General features: G+C 39.2%; 1 protein-coding gene across 2 annotated transcripts in view; it reads right to left on the minus strand.

The window, feature by feature from the left end:
- The window catches only part of PAFAH1B1 (platelet activating factor acetylhydrolase 1b regulatory subunit 1), a 74,397-nt gene extending 60,135 nt beyond the window's left edge, over nt 1-14,262 (minus strand). For both annotated transcript variants that reach the window (XM_047080605.1, XM_047080606.1), the window contains exon 1: nt 13,891-14,262. The gene's annotated coding sequence lies outside the window, so the exon portion shown is untranslated. The remainder of the gene's footprint in view (nt 1-13,890) is intronic.
- Between the last annotated feature and the right edge of the window lie 8,229 nt (nt 14,263-22,491).

Genomic DNA, 22,491 nt, shown 5'->3' on the forward strand with positions numbered 1-22,491 from the left:
AAAGTATAAAGACAGATCAAAGGATATATACAAACTTTAAGAGAACTTTACCACTGTGAAGAGCAAGGGAGGGGAAAGGGATTAGAAAGAGGTATAAAAGGGACATCAACTGTGACTATCATAATGCATTCTTTTTTCTTTTAAGTTTGTTTTTCAGAGAGAGAGAGAGAGAGAGAGAGAGAAAACGCAAGTGGACGAGGGGCAGAGAGAGAGGGGGTAGGAACGAGAATCCCAAGCAGGCTCCACGCTGTCAGTGTGGAGCCCGATGCAGGGCTCAAACCCACCAACTGTGAGAAGTACTAAGCAGAACCTGAGCTGAAGTCAGACGTTTAACCAACTGAGCTACCCAGGTGCCCCAATAATGCTTTATTTCTTAAACTACAGCAAATATGACAAAAACATTAACATCTGTCAATTCTGGTAGTAGTTTGTGTGGATTTTTTTTTTTTTTACATTACTACAGGTACTTTTCCTGCATGTTTGATATATTGCATAATTAAACTGGAAATATGTGAAAGAAAAAACAAAAAGCACTTTTCTGACTATACATCGCATGATAGGCCCTCTGATTATGTAAATGATATGAAAGCACTGAAGGAATAAATCCTACACTTTTGAGGTCCCACTGTGCAGTATTTTGGAGTCAAATAGTGGAGGTTCAAATATCAACTTGGCCACTTATAAACTATGTGACCTTGGGCAAATTTTCAAATTTCCTAAGCCTATTTGATCATTTATAAAAGAAGCTCTACTACCCACATCAAAGAGTTGTGGCAAAGCGTAATGAGATAATCAGTGTTAAGGACTTGTCTACCATTTCAGCTACCTCAACAGAGCTCAGGAATAGTGAAGATAGAGATAATTTCACCTTGAAGACGACAATATGATGCAGTACCTTTTGCACTTTTACATACATAAGCAAAGTAAAAGAGACACTGCTTTCCTAGTGTCCAAGACAAGAATAAATCAGTTTTGCCATCACAAGATGGCAGAAAGTAAAGGTGGACTGCCCTATTACTATTATTAACTCATCTAAATCATCTTCATCATCACCATAATAACAATGACCAACATTTACTGTCTAGTGAGTACTAGGCACCGTTCTAGGCTTTTTAAATGCATTAGCTCATTTGATACATCAGATAAACTTTGACCTAAGCTAGAACAAGAGAAAAAGTAACACATGCCATAAGATGATGAACTCAAAGGAAAACAAAATTTCTTTCAGGTGAAAAAAGTTAGGGAAAGTTGCCTGGAAAAGGAGAATCTGGTATATGCACACTTTCAAAAGATTGACAGGCAGAGGATACAGAGAGGAAAAGAGAAAAGGAGTGGTAAAGAGTGAAAACACCTTAAGCAACGGAAGTATCTTCATAAGGCTGAATCACAGGATACATGGCAGGCAATAAGAAAAAGGATGAGACGATGAGCCAGAACACAAGAAAAGTCCTTTAGCACCTACTTGGGATTAAGCTGATATCTATTAAATACCATGTGTCCAGCAATGTGTGCTTTGCATTTTCATGTTTTTGATCACTAAAGACAGTAAAAAGCTGGGTTTGGGCCAAGTATTTCCGAACTATGGTTCAGGAAAATTAATCTGGCTGCTTTAACATCCCACATAATTCCTCCTCTTATTCTCTATGGCTAGCAACACCCAGTTTCTCAATTTTACCCAGACACCCAAGCTACAAATCTGAGATGTCTTCTGATACTTCCCTCTCCCCATCACACTACTCACTCACAATTCTTCCTCCTAAACCTTTCTACCGTCAGTAACCTTCACTGTCATGATCTTATTTCAAGCACTAATCATTCTTTCCTGAGAAAGCCTCCCAAGTGACCTTCAAACTCCAATCTATATCCCTCACTCCACCCACATAAACTATCTAAAATACACATCTTATCATAATGCTCATTTTTGCTTGGAACTGTTTGTTGACTTCCAAATTGCCTACAATGTATGTATATAGAATACAATTTTACACAGTCTATCAATCTGACTCATGTACCTTTCCAGCCTCATATCTATACATACCCTACAAATCCCCTCTGCCAAACTACTTTCCAGGATACACATAATCGTTTTTCATGCTTTTGTACCTGTGTATGTTGCTGCTCCCTCTACCTAAAATGTTCCATGTCCACTCCAATTATTCATTCAAGAGTCAGTTTAAATATCATTTTTCTCAACTCTCTTTAGTGGGGAGATTTGATGGGCCTGCAACACCCTAAGGGACAGATACTCTATAATCCAGGACCCAGATTTAAAATACTACATAAAGAGGTAAAAAAAAAAAAAAAAAAAAAAAAAAAACTACATAAGGATACTAAATTTCCTATAATTTAATTATTTCACTAATAATCTAGAGAAAATTCAAATCCAAAAGTTCTAATTTCAATCAAGTTCCACCCCCCCCCACTTTATATAAAACTGGCCAAAAAAAAGCCATTCTTAAAATCTGACAAATCCTTACATTTGAAACTAATACTGTAGGTTAACTATACTGGAATTAAAATTAATAATAATAAAAAATAAAATACCCCCCTCCCCAAACCTAACAAATCTAGAAATAGGGAGGCAAGCTAAGATTTACCCAAGAAATGAATGTGATTAAATATTCTGGCTATCAAAGTTTATTTATCAAAAAAAGCTTATTTATCACGTGAATAAACAATGAAAAAATTGGATGTAACAGAACTGACAAATTTTAATGGTATTTTTAATGTTTATTTATTTATTTTTAGTAGAGAGAGAGAGAGAGACAGCGCACGCAGGAGAGGGGCAGAGGGAAAGAATCCCAAGCAGACTCTGCACTGTCAGCTCAGGGCCTGATGCAGGGTTCAAATTTATAAATCATGAGATCATGACCTGAACTGAAATCAAGAGTTGGACGTTTTAAACTGACTGAACCATCCAGGGACCTCAAATTTTGATCTTTTTTTTAACTTTTTTTTTTCAACGTTTATTTATTTTTGAGACAGAGAGAGACAGAGCATGAACGGGCGAGGGGCAGAGAGAGAGGGAGACACAGAATCTGAAACAGGCTCCAGGCTCTGAGCCATCAGCCCAGAGCCTGACGCGGGGCTCGAACTCACGGACCGCGAGATCGTGACCTGGCTGAAGTCGGACGCTTAACCGACTGCGCCACCCAGGCGCCCCTTGATCTTTTTTTTAAAGTCTATGTATTTGAGAGAGAAAGCGTGAGTGGGGGAGGGGCAGAGAGAGAGAGAATCCCAAACAGGCTCTGCACTGTGAGCACGAAGCCCGAAGCCCAGCGCAGAGCTTGAACTCTCGAATTGTGAGATCATGACCTGAGCTGAAGTCAGATGCTTAACCAACTGAGCCATCCAAGCATCCCCCAAATTGTAATGTTTTCAAAGATTGAACAGTACTTCAAATTTTTAAAGTATTACACCATGCTTTATAATCACAAATCTCAACATAAAGAGAACACAGAAAATATATAATAATATTATTATTCAAGATTTCTGGCTCTTTGGACTTGACCTAAGTGAAGTAAGTTTTCTGCCTAACAGTATATCCTTTAAGAAAAATTTATCTCTATTGACTAAGAAGAAAACAAAAGCCTATTAATTTAGAGAAATTAAAAAGTATGACCATTCTCATTTTTTTTTTAAAGTTTATTTGTTTTGAGAGAGAGTGAGCAGGGGAGGGGCAGGGAGAGAGGGAGACAGAATCTGAAGTAAGCTTCACACTGCCAGTGCAGAGCCCGATGCGGGGCTCGAACCCACAAATGGTGAGATCATGACCTGAGCTGAAATCAAGAGTTGGATGCTTAAATGACTGAGCCACTCAGGCACCCCATTAGTTCTCATTTTTATGGAAGCTTACAACATACCCCCAAAGCTTCAAATACCACTAGTACAGAGAATAGCTAAGATCCAAGGTACTTTAAAAAGTATCCCTTGGGGCGCCTGGGTGGCTCAGTCGGTTAAGCGGCCGACTTCAGCTCAGGTCATGATCTCGCGGTCAGTGAGTTCAAGCCCCGCGTCGGGCTCTGTGCTGACAGCTCAGAGCCTGGAGCCTGTTTCAGATTCTGTGTCTCCCTCTCTCTGACCCTCCCCCGTTCATGCTCTGTCTCTCTCTGTCTCAAAAATACATAAACGTTAAAAAAAAATTTTTTTTTAAAAAGGTATAAAAAAAAAAGTATCCCTTTAGAAATGTTAGAAATAATACTTTATAGGGGCGCCTGGGTGGCTCGGTTGGTTAAGCGTCCGACTTCGGCTCAGGTCATGATCTCACGGTCCGTGGGTTCGAGCCCCGCGTCGGGCTCTGTGCTGACCGCTCAGAGCCTGGAGCCTGTTTCAGATTCTGTGTCTCCCTCTCTCTCTGCCCCTCCTCTGTTCATGCTCTGTCTCTCTGTGTCTCAAAAATAAATAAACGTTTAAAAAAAAAAATTTAGAAGAAATAATACTTTATATGGCAGTCAACCTTAACTCTTTTATTTCTTCCTCTATAACCAATTACCTTGATCTGTCAAATTTACCTCCTCAATATTTGTTGAATTATCCTGTCTATCCTTACCACTACTACCATAGTTCACACCATCACCTCTCACTTGGACTAATTTCAACAGGTCTACCTAAATCCAGTCTTGGCCTGTTAACATCTATCTTCTATAGAGCTCTCAAAGCCATCTATTTAAAGTACAATCTGACCGGGGCGCCTGGGTGGCGCAGTCGGTTAAGCGTCCGACTTCAGCCAGGTCACGATCTCGCGGTCCGTGAGTTTGAGCCCCGCGTCGGGCTCTGGGCTGATGGCTCAGAGCCTGGAGCCTGTTTCCGATTCTGTGTCTCCCTCTCTCTCTGCCCCTCGCCCGTTCATGCTCTGTCTCTCTCTGTCCCAAAAATAAAAATAAAAAAGAAATTTTAAAGTACAATCTGACCATATCACTTCTCTACTTAAAAACAAACCTTCATAGGCTCCCTATTTTTTATTTACATAGCACTCACTATATGCTAGTCACTGCTTTAAGTTATTTTACAAGTGTTCATCTACTTCTCATAACTACCTATGAGAATTTAAATAACTAGCTTTTATTTAGTGTGCATGTGTGTGTACACACACACGTGTAAAATATAAATAACACAGCTATGTAAGCAGCAGAACTGAAAGTTGAACCCAGCATCTGGGCTCCATAATCAGGCCTCTTAATCACTGAACTATGCTGCCTCCCTACTTCCTACAGTCTACATGCTTTAAAACAGTTTATAAGGCCTTCGATTAGTAGCTGGTCCCTGCCCAAGTCTCATTTCTAATCAAGCCCCACTTTGCTCACACACTGAGCATCATGAAATGTAGGTCTTCCTTCTCCCCACATTGTGACCTTTATGATTCTACTTCTGCTGTCCCCTGTCTGGAGCACCTTCTAGTACCTCAGCATGGTTCCTACAACAGAGTACACTGAATACATTCCGATTAAATTTTTTAATGCCTCATAACGTTGTAAGCAATAAAAAACAAAAATTCTCTATTATTAATTACACTGATAAACATAAGAAACACAAAAACACCAAAGGTTTTAGAACTCAAGTCTCCAGTACACCTAACGGTTATCCAGTTAAAACACACACAAGCAACCATAACAAAAAAACCTTCCTCAACCTAGATCCTCTCTCAACTCTTCCTTGTTCCTTCTTGACATTCTCTCAATAGCCCAAATCAAAACAAAATACTTCAATTCTTCACTTCCCTCATCTTCCTCACTTCCCATTATCTAACTGGTTACTAATATTAAACAGACTGAATCTCTCTCAAATCTACTCTTTCAATCTGCACTGCCACTTAAACTGTCTCCTCACAGGTCTGTCTGCCTCCATCCACTCCATAGTTGCATTTTACACATTGCTGACAGCAGCTTTTCTTAAAGAAAGGCACTTAGGGGTGCCTGGGTGGCTCAGTTGGTTAAGGGGCCAACTTTGGCTCAGGTCCTGATCTCGTGGTCCGTGAGTTCGAGCCCCCTGTCAGGCTCTGTGCTGACAGCTCAGAGCCTGGAGCCTGCTTCGGATTCTGTGTCTCCCCGTCTCTCTCTGCTCCTCTCCTGCTCGCACTCTGTCTCTCTCCCTCAAAAATAAACATAAAAAAAAATTTTTTTTTAAAGAAAGTCACTTACCATAACAAAATCCTCCACTGGCAGTTCAAGAGCAGAAACAGTGGTTCTCAATCAACTAGGAAGCTTATTGAAAATCCAAATTAAAAAGAAAAAGAAAAAAGAAAATGCTGATACCCCAGGTGCTCCCCATGGAATTTTTATTGCTTAAGTCTACGATGGAGCCTGGAAATTTCCATTTTTAATAGATAAAAACCTACATCTGATGAAGACCGGTCCATGTGACACCCTACTTTATAGGCCAGATCAATGTCATCAGGCCAGATCAACTCCTCTATACTAACCCATCACTCCAGCCATACTTAACTACTTGGGACCTTTCCTCAGCAACCAAGGTATACTCATGAGACTGGGCACAAATCACTTCCTCTGCCTGGAACCCCAAACAATGTGACAAGGTTTCTTCAAAAATGTTCAACATCTTTGTGAAGACTTCCTTGAAAATTCTGGACTCTCATCGCACCAAGTACATATTTTGATTATAGCACTATTGTGCTACATTTGCATATTAAATACATATTTATATACTTTAAGATCTTTGAGGGCAGGGACTGACAATCATGTTTGTATCCTCAGCACTTGGGATACAATATAGATAAATGTTTGCTGGACAGAAAAATTGATAAACATTTAGAAGAAAAAGATATGTAATGGTGCTGGATACTTTTTAAATAGAAACCCAAGGACACCTGAGTGGCTCAGTTGGTTAAGTGTCTGTCTGACTTCAGCTCAAGTCATGATCTCGCGGTTTGTAAGTTCAGAGCCTGGAGCCTGCTTTGAATTCTGTCTCCCTCTTTCTCTCTGCCCCTCCCCCAATTGCACTGTCTCTCTCTGTCTCTCAATAAATAGACATTAAAAAAAAAAAAAAAGGAAACCAGGCAAAATTTAGGATTATTTAATATTTAAAATCCTAAACAAAATTTTTCTGATAGTCAAAGATGTAAATTTTTTAATAAATGGAGGAGATGAAGAATTCCAATTAACATATGTAAACACTGCTCACCCTCTACATGGAACTTGACTAGCTTCCAAAGGATAAAGTAAGAAAAAGAAAAAAACAGTAAGTTTAGGGTAGAGAAAATGGGCACACACTACATTAACCAAATGATGAAGGTTAACACCACCAGTGATGTTTAGTGAGTATCATGTAGCCTTTGACATGATGTGATGAGAAGTGCCATTTACCTCCGTGGTATTTCTTCCAAAAACCTATAGCCCCAGTCTAATGAAAAAACACCACACAAACCCAGCTTGGGAGACATTTTACTGGATACCTGACCAGAACTACTCAAGACTGTCAAGATAGTACTGGAAAACAAGGAACCACTGAGAAACTGTCACAGACCAGAAGAGACTGGAGTGACATAATCAAATGCAATTTGGTACCCTGGGTTGGATCTGGAACAGAAAGAGTACATTAATGGAAAAACTAGTCAAATCCACATAAAGTCTGGACTGTAGCCAACAGTAATTACCAAGATTGACAAATGTACCTCAAAACGTAAGGTATTAACAATGGGGAAAACCGGGCTCAGGGATGTGTGAACTCTCTGCACTATCTTTACAACTTGTCTGTAGATCTAAAATTATTCCAAAATAAAAACTTTGTTTAAAAAAAAAATAGGAAAAATGTGGGATTATTTAAATTAATAATACTTAACAGTACAAACAAAAATATTGATTGTTAAAATAGATGTAAACCATATTTCAGTTTAAATAAAATGCTCATTTGCAACATGCTTTTTACATTTAAAAAAAAGTATTCCACTTAGCATTGATTTACATAGCACTCTTTACCTATTATGAAACTTTGAAGCCATTACAGGATTCAGATACACATAATAGATACCAAAGAAGGGGAAAAAAAACCCAATACTAATTCTTAAGAAATATACTTACAACTATAAAAGCTACTATATTAATATATTAATGACTGTTTACTTGATTAAACTGTATGTTATATTCTCTTTCTTAAAAAAAGGTCTCCAACAATAAAAATAGTTATGAAGGGTTAAAGGCCATTCATCATTCAACAGTAGCCATTATTTTGTGAGTTAGATACTGTCAATATTATCCATTTATAGAAAAGGAAATCGAAGCTTCTACTCAAACCACATAGCTGGCAAATTGTGGAGTTAGGACTACTAAAATATTCATATATGGTTTAGTCAACACCTTAATTTATTTTCTGTGATAATACTAAATGTATAGAACTTTCCCCACCCTTAAAAAATAAAAATTAACCAAAAAAGGTAAATAATCAATAACACCGATTCATCTTCACCTTCCCTTCTTTTGCAGTCACCATAATTTTTCTTAAAGTTTTTATTTTATTTACTCATTTAAGTAATCTCTATACCCAATGTGGGGCTCAAACTCACGAGCCCAAGATCAAGAGTCACACACACTCTTCCAACTGAGCCAACCAGGTGTCCTGCAGTCAGCATATTTTTGATAAAATAAAAACAAATACAGAAAGATGAATAGACAAAATATATGCCTTATGCATACAGAGCAATAAAATCATAAAACATATCCTTCTATCTTTGCCAGAGACTAAAAGTGGATTAAACAATATGCAAAATCTTAATAAACACGAAACTTTCGTATGGTTTTAAAAATTAAAGTCTTTGGAAATTTCCCAGATTCTTACTTAATTTTATGACTATCAAAAGACAGTCTCTCAGAAAATTTGTTATTAACAGCCTTAGTTAACTGTCAATAACTCTTGTCAACACATAAGAGCTCAAAGATAATCAAAATGCAAAGAACAAGTAACTACAAGATGCAAATGTAAGGTACCCAGGTGGGTTAATTCACTAAGTTGAGAATTTTGTGGCCCTGATACAAGTATGTCAGGAACATGTCTCTGTTCTGTGGGACACATGAAATTTCTGTAAAGGAAGGATAAACACCTCTCCCACCTTCACTTCAATTCCTGAAAGATCGCTGGAAGTTAGCTATTACAAAGAACTACAACACAGCACATTTCCTTTCACATACTCCTGCATTCAATCTATTGCAACAAGAATTTATTTACTTATTAATACTACTTATATATTTACTTAAATATTTAATATTAAATATTATTTAATTAACATTTGCTTATTAATACTACCTGCATGTATGCACCAAGTATTTATTTACTTATTAATACTACTGTAAAGCTGTAGTAGACAATTTCTGGGAGTCCCTACTCAAATGCCTAAAGCCTTATGCAAGCAAAATAGTTAACAAGACTGAAAGTTAATAAATGCAAATTTATATGATGCAGACAATAAATGCTACGGATTTTCACCATTTTCAAAAAGAAAGAAATTCACAAACACATAAGAAGGGTCCGTTTTGTCAAAGGAATAAGGAATGTTTCTTTGATCACGCAAAGCAATAAATACCCAAGTGGTTCAGTGCTTATATTTACTTCATTCTAGCTGCTAACCCAACATGTGACCTTAGGGAAAGACATTCTCTAAATTTTAGTTCTCTCATCCATAAAAATACCAATCTGCCCAAAAGTAGCTGACAGAACAAATGAAAATAAGTACTACATTCAATATATTTACAAAGTTCGAGGGAAATGTTTATGGCAATGTTAAATGACAGTAACTTTAGAGGTTACCTTTCCAGAAGTATCCTTAATGAATACACACATCAATGCTAACTAGGTATGTTTCAACCAAAAACCACCATCTTTTAAAGAGAAAGCAATAAATCTAAATAATAAGCACTTATGATGCCCGCATCCAATGAGTATAAAGCATTTCACAAATATCAATTAACTCTAACTGCCATGGCAAAGTTAAAAATTATACACATAGCATTTATACACATAAAACACAGTTCTATTTAATAACTACCCGAAAGTGTCATGCCAAACCAGCAACAAAGCTAAAGTAATCCAAAAAGCCTTCACTGCAGTTAACTATTAGGTTTATATTATATTATCTTTCTTCATGAAGTACAGATTTCTCAAAACACTTGGCCTTCAGCAACTAGGATTCACTTTACAGCTTAATATCTTCAGCGTAGGTTTTCCTTTATCTTTTCAGAACTCACTGCATACCATTAGTTTTATTTTAAATAGAGCAACATTTTAGGTAAAAACAAAACAATTACAGTCCAATTGTAGAAGACTTAAGAACAGTGGCAAAGAATTTCCATTTCAATTTAACTATTTCTCTTTTTCCAACATATATGATACGAAAACAGGTTACCTGTCATGATATATTCAAAACAGAGACTTAAAAGCAAATTAAAAAATCTCTCTTAGGACCACAGCAGACATGGCTAGCTCAGTTCAAAACCAACTGGGCCTGAAGTCTCTTTGGCAAAAGAGTGTGTGACTCACTGCCGCAGAATTCAATGGAAAGAATTGGAAAATTCATTCTGATTGCCCTAAGGTTTTGCCCAGAGTTTTTTAAAGATACATCCATACTAATGTTGTCAACTTCCATATAGTTTCTATCACTTGTTTAAGATGACAAGATGTGAATAAGGGGAGCCACATGTAAACAAAAAGTAAGGTCCTATTTTTTTCTGGGTACCTACAATATGAGCCATAAGACGTATATGCATGTTATCTATGTATGTGTATTATTGAGTACATAGGAGGGAAACATTTACATTGAAAAAAAAATACAATGAAACATGGATGTTCTAGCTATAAAATGAAAAATTGTGATACTGATTTTTCCCTTCCAGAAACATCTCCAAATTTCTTATGTAGTAAAGTTATCTCATCTGGAAAATAGATACCAAATAATTCTACAAAAAAAAGAAAAAGAAAAAGAAAAAAGAAATCTATCCCAATCTCATAAAAGTTTTATAAATACAGGATTATGAAGAATTTTAAAAATTGATCTCTAAATTAAGCTAAAGATCCTATCACATGTATCAGAAACATTCATATATTCACAGATACATATTTGGAGCTACAGCTCTCTTATTTAAGTTAAATTATTTTACGCTCTTGAGTAACTGTCTACTGAAAAATCACCACTCTTAGTGCGCTTTTATACCTTAAAATACTAGGATGGGAATATGTCACATAACATAGTGAATTACCATCCTTAACCTTACCCATCCTTCACCATATGAACCCTTCTACCTTCTAAACACATTAAAAATAACAAAAGTGTAAAAATATATCATACACTGACAAACAGTCTTAAGGCTCATCAAAATCATATTTACCACATGAATGTGACATTCTTTGAAGATGTCTATTCACATGAATGCCCAATGCAAGATGTTAAAGTGACCTACCCTCTCTTATGGTAGTACCTTACAAAAGGTCCCTTTCAAGGGACAACACAAGAAGAAAGCCTTTATAAGTAGGCTTTAACACAAATTATCTTATCCCTTTTTACTCAGTGATGTTATTTGAAAAATCATAGATTTAATGTTTCAGTGCAAACTAAAGTAAAAGAAGACATATACAGTATTCTCATTTAGATTTTTGCCATATTTTCTACCACTATTTCTCGCCAAATATTTCTGGCATTCATTAACTTACACTTACTTTACTAAAAGAATAAAAAACATTAACATGGGTTGTATGTGTGTATGTATACACACAAATACAGAGAGACAATAAGTGTCTGCTTAAGAGTAGGGGCATTGCTTTTTACCCCAATCGTTCAACACTCACCTTGCAAAAATGGTCGAAACTAAAAACAACAGATTTTAAGATTTACCACAGAGAAATGCCTTTGTTGTAGCACCAATTAGTATCAAATAACCTTACAAAACATAAGCAAGAGAAAAATGCTATGAAAGGGCAATCTAGCATTTCACAGCTTCTGCTCTCTTACTCCACCCAGTCTCCTCAGCTCAATGGCTGTTCACAGCATCCACAAATATTAGCCCATTTTTAAAAGGGGAGGGAGTGGGTACCAAAACAGGGCAATCTTTCTCAAAATTAATATACACAGAAATATTTTGTGAGAAATTGTGTTCCTTCCTTTGATTTATAAAAAATAACAGGTTCAGATTTGTTTTCAGAGATCCTCCCCTTCTGAACAGTTCAAACAATGATCATTTATAATAGAACAAGAATAAATCACCCTAAATAGATTACACTTCTGCTTTAATAAAAACTGCAATTTGCAATTGCCAGTTATTTTGCAAAATTGTGTCCTGAAAGATACCCATGAGAGATTAAAAGCTAGCTAATATCTTGGAACCAAATCAGAATTTTTTAAGTAAAAGCTTTTTATACAGTCAATATTATATCACTGCCGACATAACCCAGGCAGGAAATTTTCTTGAATAAGAGGCTGAACCCTGCAGCAATCAAGCCCTGCTGCAGAAAAGAGGAAAAAAAAAAAAAAAAAGGATAAAAAGAAAGAAGAAAAAAATTTTAAGTAAATACTACTGAGGCAAAAGGGGATGGATGACATTACTGGTATTAAAGGCCCAAGCTATGTCTCCTCCGCCCTAGACTCAAAATGAAATTCACACAAAACAACCCACCTACCAACAAAAATAGAATTTCCAAAAATGGCCCAAATTTGTTTACCCTTTAAAACGTTATGAATGTCGAGGGCTACGTGTTAAAGTAGAGGTCAGAACAACAGTAATATCTTTATTCTCTCCCGATTGCCTCTTAAGGAAAGGGGGGGGGGACCTTGGCATGACATCGCCCATTGAGAATGAAACCACAAATCTGGTTCTTCTCTTCAAAAGTACAAATTCTTAACCAAAGGATTGATGTAATCTGGACTCAAACCCCAACCCCAAAAGAAAATCTCCTGCCCTCCTCCCAGGGAGTTTCTTGCTAAGTCACTGAAGAAAAGCAGAAAAACAAATAAAGCCAAGGCACCCTGCTCTCTCTTATCTAAGACACTGAAAACCTCTTTCTCTTCTCTAATGTTTAGAGAGAGAGTTAAAATCTGCCCACCACCTCAAAGACATTCTCTATTTTCTCAGCTGGGAGACTAAAGAAGACACTGCGTTTCCTAAAGGAGTGGGGAGATAGATGAAGGGGAATGGCTGAGGGCCTCGAAGCTGTGTTACAACGTCAAAAGGCAACTCCCGTTTCAGGAGCCAGTGGCAGAAAAGAAAATCCTGCCGGATTTGGTGGGTGGATGCTGCGGATGGTTCGGTGGGTCGGCCGCTCCTCTTTAGTGGATGTAGAGGCTGGACCACCGCACAGAGGGACCAGAGAAGGGCTGGGCCAGCCTCCTTAGGTCAATCCCATCCTAAGGACAGGTGGGGGACGGAACGCCTGAAGGCCTATGGGTGCCGAGGCCGCGCGGGGCTGAGCCGGTCCCCAAGCCGCCAACCACGGGTGGGGTGGGGACTGCGGTGCTCGCCTTCCGCGGCCAGGGAGAGGAGGGCCGAACCCTTTCCCCAAGATCAGAGAGCGACCTGCTCTCCACGCCCTTCCTACCCAAGAATACTTTTCTTGCTAAGTCACTGAGGGAGGAGGGCGATCTCCTCCCGGGGAGGGCTGCGGGTGGAGTCGGGGCAGCCCCGGCACCCCCCGAACCCGGGCCGGGGAGGAGGGGAGCGAGGACAGCGCCCTCCCCGGCCTGTCCCCCCTCCTCCCGTGTCTCTCACTCAACGGCCGTCGCGGCCGCCATTTTGAGAGCGAGGAGAGGAGAAGAAGAAGGAGGAGGCGGCGGCAGGGGGAGGGGAGAATGGGAGGGAGGGGACCGGCGCAGCCACCTCGTCAGGCCGCCCGGCCCGGCCCGCAGCAGCCCGAGCGCGGAGGAGAAGACAGAGGGGAGAGCGCAGACCTTCGCCGCCTTACCGGAGCGCTGCACCGCCGCCTCCGCAGGGCCTCTTCCGTCCTTCACTCCCATCCACCGGCGGGGGAGGGGGAGAGGGAGAGGGAAGGGAGGAAGGAGGGAGGGAGGGAAGGAGGGAGGGGGAGGATGGCGCGCTGGGCCCGGTCCCGGGGAGGGGGAGGGGAGGGGAGCGGGCGGGCTCCTCAGCCGTTCCGGGGCTCGAGCCCAAGCCTGGCGCTCGCGGTTCCTCTCGCTCGCGCCCGAGCGCTCCTCCTTCTCTTTCTCGCTTCTTGAGCCCCGGGATCGCTGCTCGTTCGCTCGCTCACTCGCTATCTCAGCCGCCGGACTCCGCCGCCGCCCCGCCGCTCCAGCTCCGTCTGTCACAGGAGCTGCCCCAACGCCCTGACGTCACCGCGCCGCCGCCGCCGCCGCCGCCGCCGCCCCAGACCCGCCGGGATGAGGGAGGGAGGGGGGCCGGGAGAGGAGAGGAGCTGCGGCGCATGCGCAGGCCTGGGCCGGGCCCTGAGCCGCGCTGCCTTCCGCTTAGCGGGCGCGCTGGCTCTGCGGTTTGGCGGTACCGAGTGGCGGGAGGGCTAGCTTGCTCCCCTTCTCGCGCTCTGCTTGCTTCTGGAACCTTGGTCTCCCATTACCTAGACCCTCGTTTGCCTGTTCAGGCACCTCATGAACTCCGGCTCTGTTCACCTCCCCGCCCTGCTCTTGCCCACAAACGGAGCTCTCCCCGCTTCTCCCGGCCAACAGCGGGGACCCGTTGGTACCCATGGATTCCGGGCCCCGATAGGCTTCAGAATAAAGTGGAGCCCCGGCCAGGCTGAGGCCCCTTCTACCTCCGGCCTTCGGATTTATTTCCCAGTTTGGTGGGGGCAAAGAGGAGGGAAGTAGGTTGGGTTGGCTTGGAGAGAAGAGCTGTCGAGGGTAAAAGGCTGATGGAATGCCTAATTGTCTCTCTCTCTCTTTTTTTTTTTTTTTTATAGATTTTTAATTGGGAGGATTCGCTTTTAGCCGTGATTCAGCTATTCTTTTCCTTAGTCACACACACATTTGAGATGCTTGAAGTCTGGAAACTGACGCCCAAAGAAAGACCTGGAACTTTATCCTCACAAGGTGTTCGCGCGCGCGCGCGCCTGTGTGTGCGCGCCCGCTTGCTAAATTATGAGTTGATCTACTGATGACAAAGAAGTCTTGGGGATTTGTAGTCTCTTTATTCCGCACCGGGATATTTGATTTAAAACAGGCCAGATTTGAGGTTCTGAATCTTTCAATATGGAATATACTCTTAATAAGAGGTATCTGGTGTGATTATCTAATTATTAATTTATATTGTACAAGGAAACTCTTTTCCTAAAACATAGGTTTAAGCTTACGTTTACTGATTTTATTACTTCCCTTTATGTAGGTAAATGTAAACGCTGCCTTTGAGAGGCAGCTGAGTTAATGAAAGAGATAACTTGGGTGTATGTATCTTGGATCAGCCACTTTAGTAGAAGTGTGACCTTGACTAAATTACTCTCTGGCCTGAGTTTCTCTATAAAACAGACCTAATAAATAGCTAATTCATAAGGCTTCTGTGAGAAATGGAGAGGTGACGCTGCATGTGTAAGATATTGCCGTGGTGAGGAACGTAGGTATCTCATGTCACCATTACTGTTGCTTGATACCAAAGCAAAGTTTCCTTTTGTAAAGAAAGGTTGTCTCTATCCTTGAGGTGTTCAGGAAGAGCATGAGTGGGGTTGGTTGCCTGGAGGGTTTGGGTTTTTCTTCTTCATGAAGCCAGGGAGGGAAATCAAAGGGTCTCTGGAAAGTCTTTTCCAGGTTTACAGCTTTGGAATTCTCAAATTGGACAAGGACAGCAAGAGGAGGCACAGGGGTTTGGTTTGTGCTATGTCCAGTAACAGCAAACATGAAATAAATTAACCTCTCTTGTTCGAAGAATCCACTTTTGGTTCATTTTTACCTTTTAAAATATTTATTATTGTGTGATATCACACTGCTTAATATTTAATCAGCTGAGTAAATCAGTTTTTTTTTAAATGAATATTTCAAAAGCCAACAAAATTGCCCAGAAATCAGAATCACATTGATAAACACTGCTTTAATACAAATAGGTAGTACTAACTGCTATAAACCTTGAGCTCATAGACTCCTGTATTTAGAATCTTTAAAATCTGTTATTATGTAATTACACACTAAATTGAGATCAAGTTTTATTTCTGTAGCAATCCTTTAAAATACAGACTCCCTTGGGAGGAATGTATAAAAACTTTTCTTGAGTTATAATTTTTCCAAACAGAAATAAAACCGTGTTATGTGCTTAACTTGTTGTGGAGTGATGTGTTATGGTTCTATGCACTTTCTTTTCAGTTGCTGAAATGATAGATCCGTCTTAATAAACACTTGTCTTTTGAGAATGGAGAATTAGGATATCTATGCTATCAATCATAATCCATGAAGACTCATATAGAACCTGCTACATCCATCCAGGAAACTTTTAATAATGAATTTTTTGGATGATGTTTCTTGAAAAAAAAATTTAAGTATAAACATCCATTTTACTTACCACAATGTAACAACCTCCCCATTCATTTGAATTGCAGATCTTTATTTTTTCCTGCAGACATTTTCAAAATGGAAACATTTGTTTCAATTGCTGCAGTAAAATTAGTGTTAGTTTAAACAATTCTGCAAATAAGCTGACTGGAAGAACCACTCCAAAAATACTGCTATTGGGAAGAGGACAAAATGTCTTCTAAAATCTGTTCACAATGAGCATAATTCTTTTTCTTTTTAAAATATTACTTTTTAATTTTATTTTAATTCCAGCATAGTTAATATACAGTATTATATTAGTTTTAGGTGTGACAGTCACCACACACGTTAAAACTTTATTTTGAGAATTAAAGTGTCCTCTGTTTATAGGCAAATGCACGTTGCTATATGTTCATATTTGATAGGAAGCAATTAGCAAATGGTGACAAGAGTGCTTTCAGGTATATAAGTTATGTGAATCAAAGCCCCATTTGAAAGAGAACCATGACCCAACTGGCAAGAGATGCACTGTAGGAGATTTTAGCTGATTAATTTGTTTACCTGCATTTCCCCAAAGCATGGACATGTCAATGAGGGCAAGTCCCACTAAACCAGTCATTCTTCATCTCAGCATCATGACATCCTCATGTGTCATGAACGCTGGGAGGCCATAGAAACAAAGACTATTAAAAAAGGTGAAACTCTCAACCTGGACATAGAAAACATGTTTAGAAGCAGCACTTCGTAATCTGAAACCTTTTAAAATTTAGATAGAAAAATAATTTGCAAAATGTTAGCATAAAGAAACAATACAGGGCACCTAGGTGGTTCAGTCAGTTAGGCATCTGACTCTTGATTTTGGCTCAGGTCATGGTCTCATGGTCTCATGGTCTCATCAGTGCAGAGTCTGCTTGGGATTCTCTGTCTCCCTCACTCTCAGCTCCTCCCCAGCTTGCGCTTGCTTGCTCTCTCTCTCTCTCTCGAAATAAATAAACAAAAAAGAAAAGAAAAAATACAAAAGGACATACCAGATTTATTCTAGATGTCACTACAATAGACCATGAGAAAAGTAAAACAGGCCAGCTTCCCCTTTATGTCTGTTTGTAAACCCAGTAGAGTAAAAAGATTCTCACCAAGAGGACTCAAAGAAGGCTTTATGAAGGAGGTGATTTAAAGCAGGCCTTAAAAAAGGCTAGAATTATAATTCATTCAGCAAATATTTATTGAGTGCCTTCTATGTACTAGACACAATGACCAGGACAAACAATCCCTGAGATCATGGAGTTTGTATTCTGGTAAAAGACACAGAAAAAAGGTGACAAAGCTCTGAGAGCAATAAAAGTATTGAGATGGTTAAAATATGAACGACTATATTAGTGAGGGTGGTAAGGGAAAACATTTCTGAGGAATGAATGACATTTAAGCTAAGACTTGAGTAGCCAAGGGATTCCAGATTAAGGAATAACTGCAAAGTCCCTCAGGCAGGAAAATGCTTGCTGTGTCCCAGGAAATGAAAGAAGGTCCAGGCAGACAGAGTGAAATGGTGAGGAGGAAGGCAGCTTCTAGACTACACTGGTCTAGGGGACACCATTTGCATTTTATTCTCTGAATAGCCCAGAAGAGGAAAGAAGTAGACAAGATCAGAAAGACAAGTAGGAATCAGACCAGGACCTTGAGAACATAGGAGAGAACTTGGATTTCATTTTTGTAGCTGTGGATAAAGACAAAAAACAAACACATTTTGACCTTGACTTTTGATTTCAAAGACTTAAAAAAAAATTATGTTGGGGTACCTGGGTGGCTGGGTTGGTTAAGCATCTGACTCTTGTTTTCAGGTCAGGTCATGATCTCACAGTTTGTGAAATCGAGCACCATGTGGGACTCTGTGCTGACAGCATGGAACCTGCTTGGGATTCTCTCTCTCTCTCTGCCCCTCCCCCACTTGCACTTTCTCTGTCTCTGAAAATAAATAAATAAACTTTAAAAAAATAATTGTTATTATTTTACCTTTTCAATATGTAAAATTTCATATATATATAAAAATAGCATGATATAATGAACCCTCATAAACCCATCACCAGGTTTGACAATTATAAACTCATGGCTAATCTTGTTTCATATATAATCCCATTCATTTCCATATATATATATATATATATATATATATATATATATATATACACACACACACACACACACATATATATATATATATGTTGGGGTTTTTTTTAAGTAAACTCTATGCCCAACATGGGGCCTGAACTCATGATCCCGATATCATGGCACCAGCCAGGTGCCCCGCCATATTATTTTGAAGTGCATTCTAGATATCACATCATTTCACTCATTAATACTTTAGTATCTCTAGGGGCCCTTGAGTGGCTCAATCAGTTAAGCTTCTGACTTTGGCTCAGCTCATGATCTCCCCGTTCATGAGTTCAAGCCCCACATCAGGCTCACTGCTGTCAGTGCAGTGCCAGCTTTGGGTCCTCTGTCCCCCTCTCCCTGATCCTCCCCCAATTGTACTCTCTCAAAAATAAATAAACATTAAAATTAAAAAAAATAGTATGTCTAAAATAAAAAAAACCTTAATCATGATACCATTATTATGCTTAAAAGAATAATAACAATCATTCCTTAAGGATATTTTGACCTTGTCCTTTGATCTTTGCCTCACCAAAACCATGGAGTGATCAGAAGTTATAGAGAAATTGGACAAGCAATTCAGTTAAGCAATCTTGGACAAAAGAACTATCCTAGGGGGGCACGTAGGTAGCTCAGTCGGTTAGGTGTCTGATTCTTAATTTCAGCTTAATTTCTCCCAGTTCCTGAGTTTGAGCCCCACATCAGGGTCTGCACTAACAGTTTGGAGCCTGCTTGGGATCCTCTGTCTCCCCTCTTTCTCTGCCTCTCTCTCTGTCAAAAATAAATACTAAATTAAAAAAAATTTTTTTAAAGGAACTATCCTCGATCACTTGAGATCTACCCACAACTTTTCATGGATTACTTTAAAAATTAGTGCGAATGATTGGTCTTATATCCAATTAAAATGAATATTACTATAGAAGTGATTTGCACAGCATGTAAGTGGCAATGGCTAAAATAGCAAACAGTAAAAAAAAACTTTTAATGTTTCTTTAATTTTGAGAGAGAGAGAGAGGGAGAGAGAGAGAGAACTAGTGGAGAAGGAGCAGAGAGAAAGTGGAAGACAGAGAATCCGAAGCAGGCTTTTCAAGAAGCAGGCTCCATGCTATCATCACAAAGCCAGACATGGGGCTCAAACTCATGAACCTGAGCTGAAGTCGGACACTCAACAGACTGAGCCACCCAGGAGCTGGAGTAAATTTTTTGTCTATAAAATTTGACCCAGGAAAATTGCATATGATCAAAATCATGACCACAAAAGGATATTCACAGTAATAGAAAACATAAAAAAAAGAGACTATAAAAAAACCTTGACAAGTCAAATTTCCTTTGTAAAATTATTAGAAGAAAGAACTGATCCCAATGAAAATAATTTCATTAAAATAAAAATGAAAATAGAAAAATTGGAGGTGATTTAACTCTGCTAAATAGAGAATTGATCAAATAATTACATTGCTTAAGTAGAATGTGTTCTGATAAATATACTTTCCCTGAAAATTTCCTGAAGTTGGTATAATTCTGATTAAATCACTTGGATTTGCAAATGCTGAGGTATCATGTTCTTAAGGTCAATATATAAGGGTCAAAACTTTCTGGGTCTAGGGTAGCACTGTCTGATAGATATATAATATAAACCATAAATGTAAATTTAAATTCTATGGTAGCCACATTTTTAAAAGTAAAAAGAGATGGAATTCATTTTCTCTTTTTTCATACTCTGAAATGTGTTGTATACTTACATCTATAGCATATCTCAATCCACACTAGCCACATTTCAAGTTTTTAATATCCCATACTAGACAGTACAATCTAGGTAGAAAGAATGACTCGAGCAAGGATATGGAGCTATAAATGTGGAAGGCAAGTTCTGGGAACAAAAAATGGCTCTGGTGTAGCTGAAAAGGAATTTGGTGCATGTGAGAGAGGCATGGAAGGCAGATGGAGGGTTGGAGGGGGAAGAAGGGAGAAATACATGGGTTGTAAGACTGGAAAGGTAATGTGGACTGCAAGGTCTTGAGTATCTTGATGGCTAGAGTGTCCTGTTGGCTATGGGGCTGCTTATATTGTTTTTGTGTAAGATCATAAACCAATAGCCTTCATCTTCCAAAGAGAACTTTCCTGACTCCCTTCAATAGTATACTTTTTCTCTCTCAGTTGCTATTTCTACTGTCTCTCCTTCCCCTATTGACTGTGCAGAAAAAGGAAGGACTGAATTTTGAGTCTCCAAATGATGGTCCAGAAAAACCACTAATGCTAAGTTATAACCCTAAATCATGGTTTTTGTACTTTCTTTTTCTCCAAAGCTTATTTTTTCTTTTTTTATGTTTATTTATTTTGAGAGAAGGAAAGAGAGGGGGGAGGGGCAGAGAGAGAGGAAGAGAGAGAATACCAACTCGGGGCTTGATCCCACGATCATGACCTGAGCTGAAATCAAGAGTCAGACATTCAACTGACCAAGCCCCCCATGTGCCACAAGGCTTATTTTTTCAAACAAAATATTATATAGAATGTCTGTATATATAAAAATAAACAAAAAACAGAGCTTCCCTGTTTGAAGTAGGGGTTTAGGGACACAAACTGACACCCCCTCCATCATACTACACCAACAGAGGGAAGTTTCTATCATCTCACTGTGTATCTTTGACAACATTGACAACTCGCATCACATTCATTTCTTCATTAAAAAAAAATTAGTACACTAACTCAATCTTTTTTTAAAGGTGAGTAGGTTATGGCTACATATCTAGAATTTATTATTTCTTCCTGGATTCCAGTGTACAATACTTAAAAGAATATTATTTTCCTTATAATCCCTTTGGACACATCTATATTTGAAAGCATGTAAAATTTTGGGGTGCACGGCTGGCTCAGTCAGTAGAGCATGCAATTCTTGATCTCGGGTTTGTAAATTCAAGCCCCACATTGGGTATAGAGATTACTTAAAATAAAATATTAAATAAATACAAATCAAAAGCATGTAAAATTTTGTCCCAGACTTCTTCCTTGTAAAATTGGAGTGTTTTTTTTTTTTAAGGTTGTATTAATGTTTTTCACAGGACCACTATTGGCATTTTGGATGGGACAGTTCTTTATTTTTATATACATATATTTTAAATTTTTTTTAACGTTTTATTTATTTTTGAGACAGAGAGAGACAGAGCATGAACGGGGGAGGGGCAGAGAGAGAGGGAGACACAGAATTGGAAGCAGGCTCCAGGCTCTGAGCCATCAGCCCAGAGCCCGACGCGGGGCTCGAACTCACGGACCGCGAGATCGTGACCTGAGCCGAAGTCGGGTGCTTAACCGACTGAGCCACCCAGGCGCCCCTATTTTTATATTTTTAATTAAAGTTTTTATTTTCAGATATAGATTGACACACAGTTGTAAAAAATAACAGAGAGATCCCTTATACCCCACCCCAGTTGTGATATTGTACTATAATTTTGGTAACATCCTACAAAATTATAGTATAGTATCACAACTAGGGTATTGACATTGATACAATCAAGATACAGAACATTTCCATCAGCAGGAGAATCCCTCCTGTTACCCTTATATAGTTCTCACCCATCCCACCCCCTTTCCTAACCTTTGACAACCACAAATCCATTCTTCATTTCTAGAATTTTGTTCACTTAAGAATCTTTTATAAATGGGACTCAATAGTATATAAGCCATTTTTTTTGAGATTGGCTTTTGTTTCACTCAGCATAATTCTCTGGAGATTAATCTAGACTGCTGTGCATATTCGGTAGTTCATTCCTTTTTATTGCTGAGTGTTACTCCCACTGTATGGATATAATAACACAGTTTAACAACTCACCTGTCAAAGAGCATCTGGTTGTTTTCAGTTTGGTACCATTATGAGTTAAGCAATTCTGGGGTGCCTGGGTGGCTCAGTTGGTTATGCATCCGACTCTGGATTTCAGGTCAGA

Source organism: Lynx rufus, unplaced genomic scaffold (assembly GCF_022079265.1).
Source record: "Lynx rufus isolate CCGP_SWC_20201006 ecotype Redwood Valley unplaced genomic scaffold, mLynRuf1.p SCAF_18, whole genome shotgun sequence".
NCBI lineage: Eukaryota > Metazoa > Chordata > Mammalia > Carnivora > Felidae > Lynx > Lynx rufus.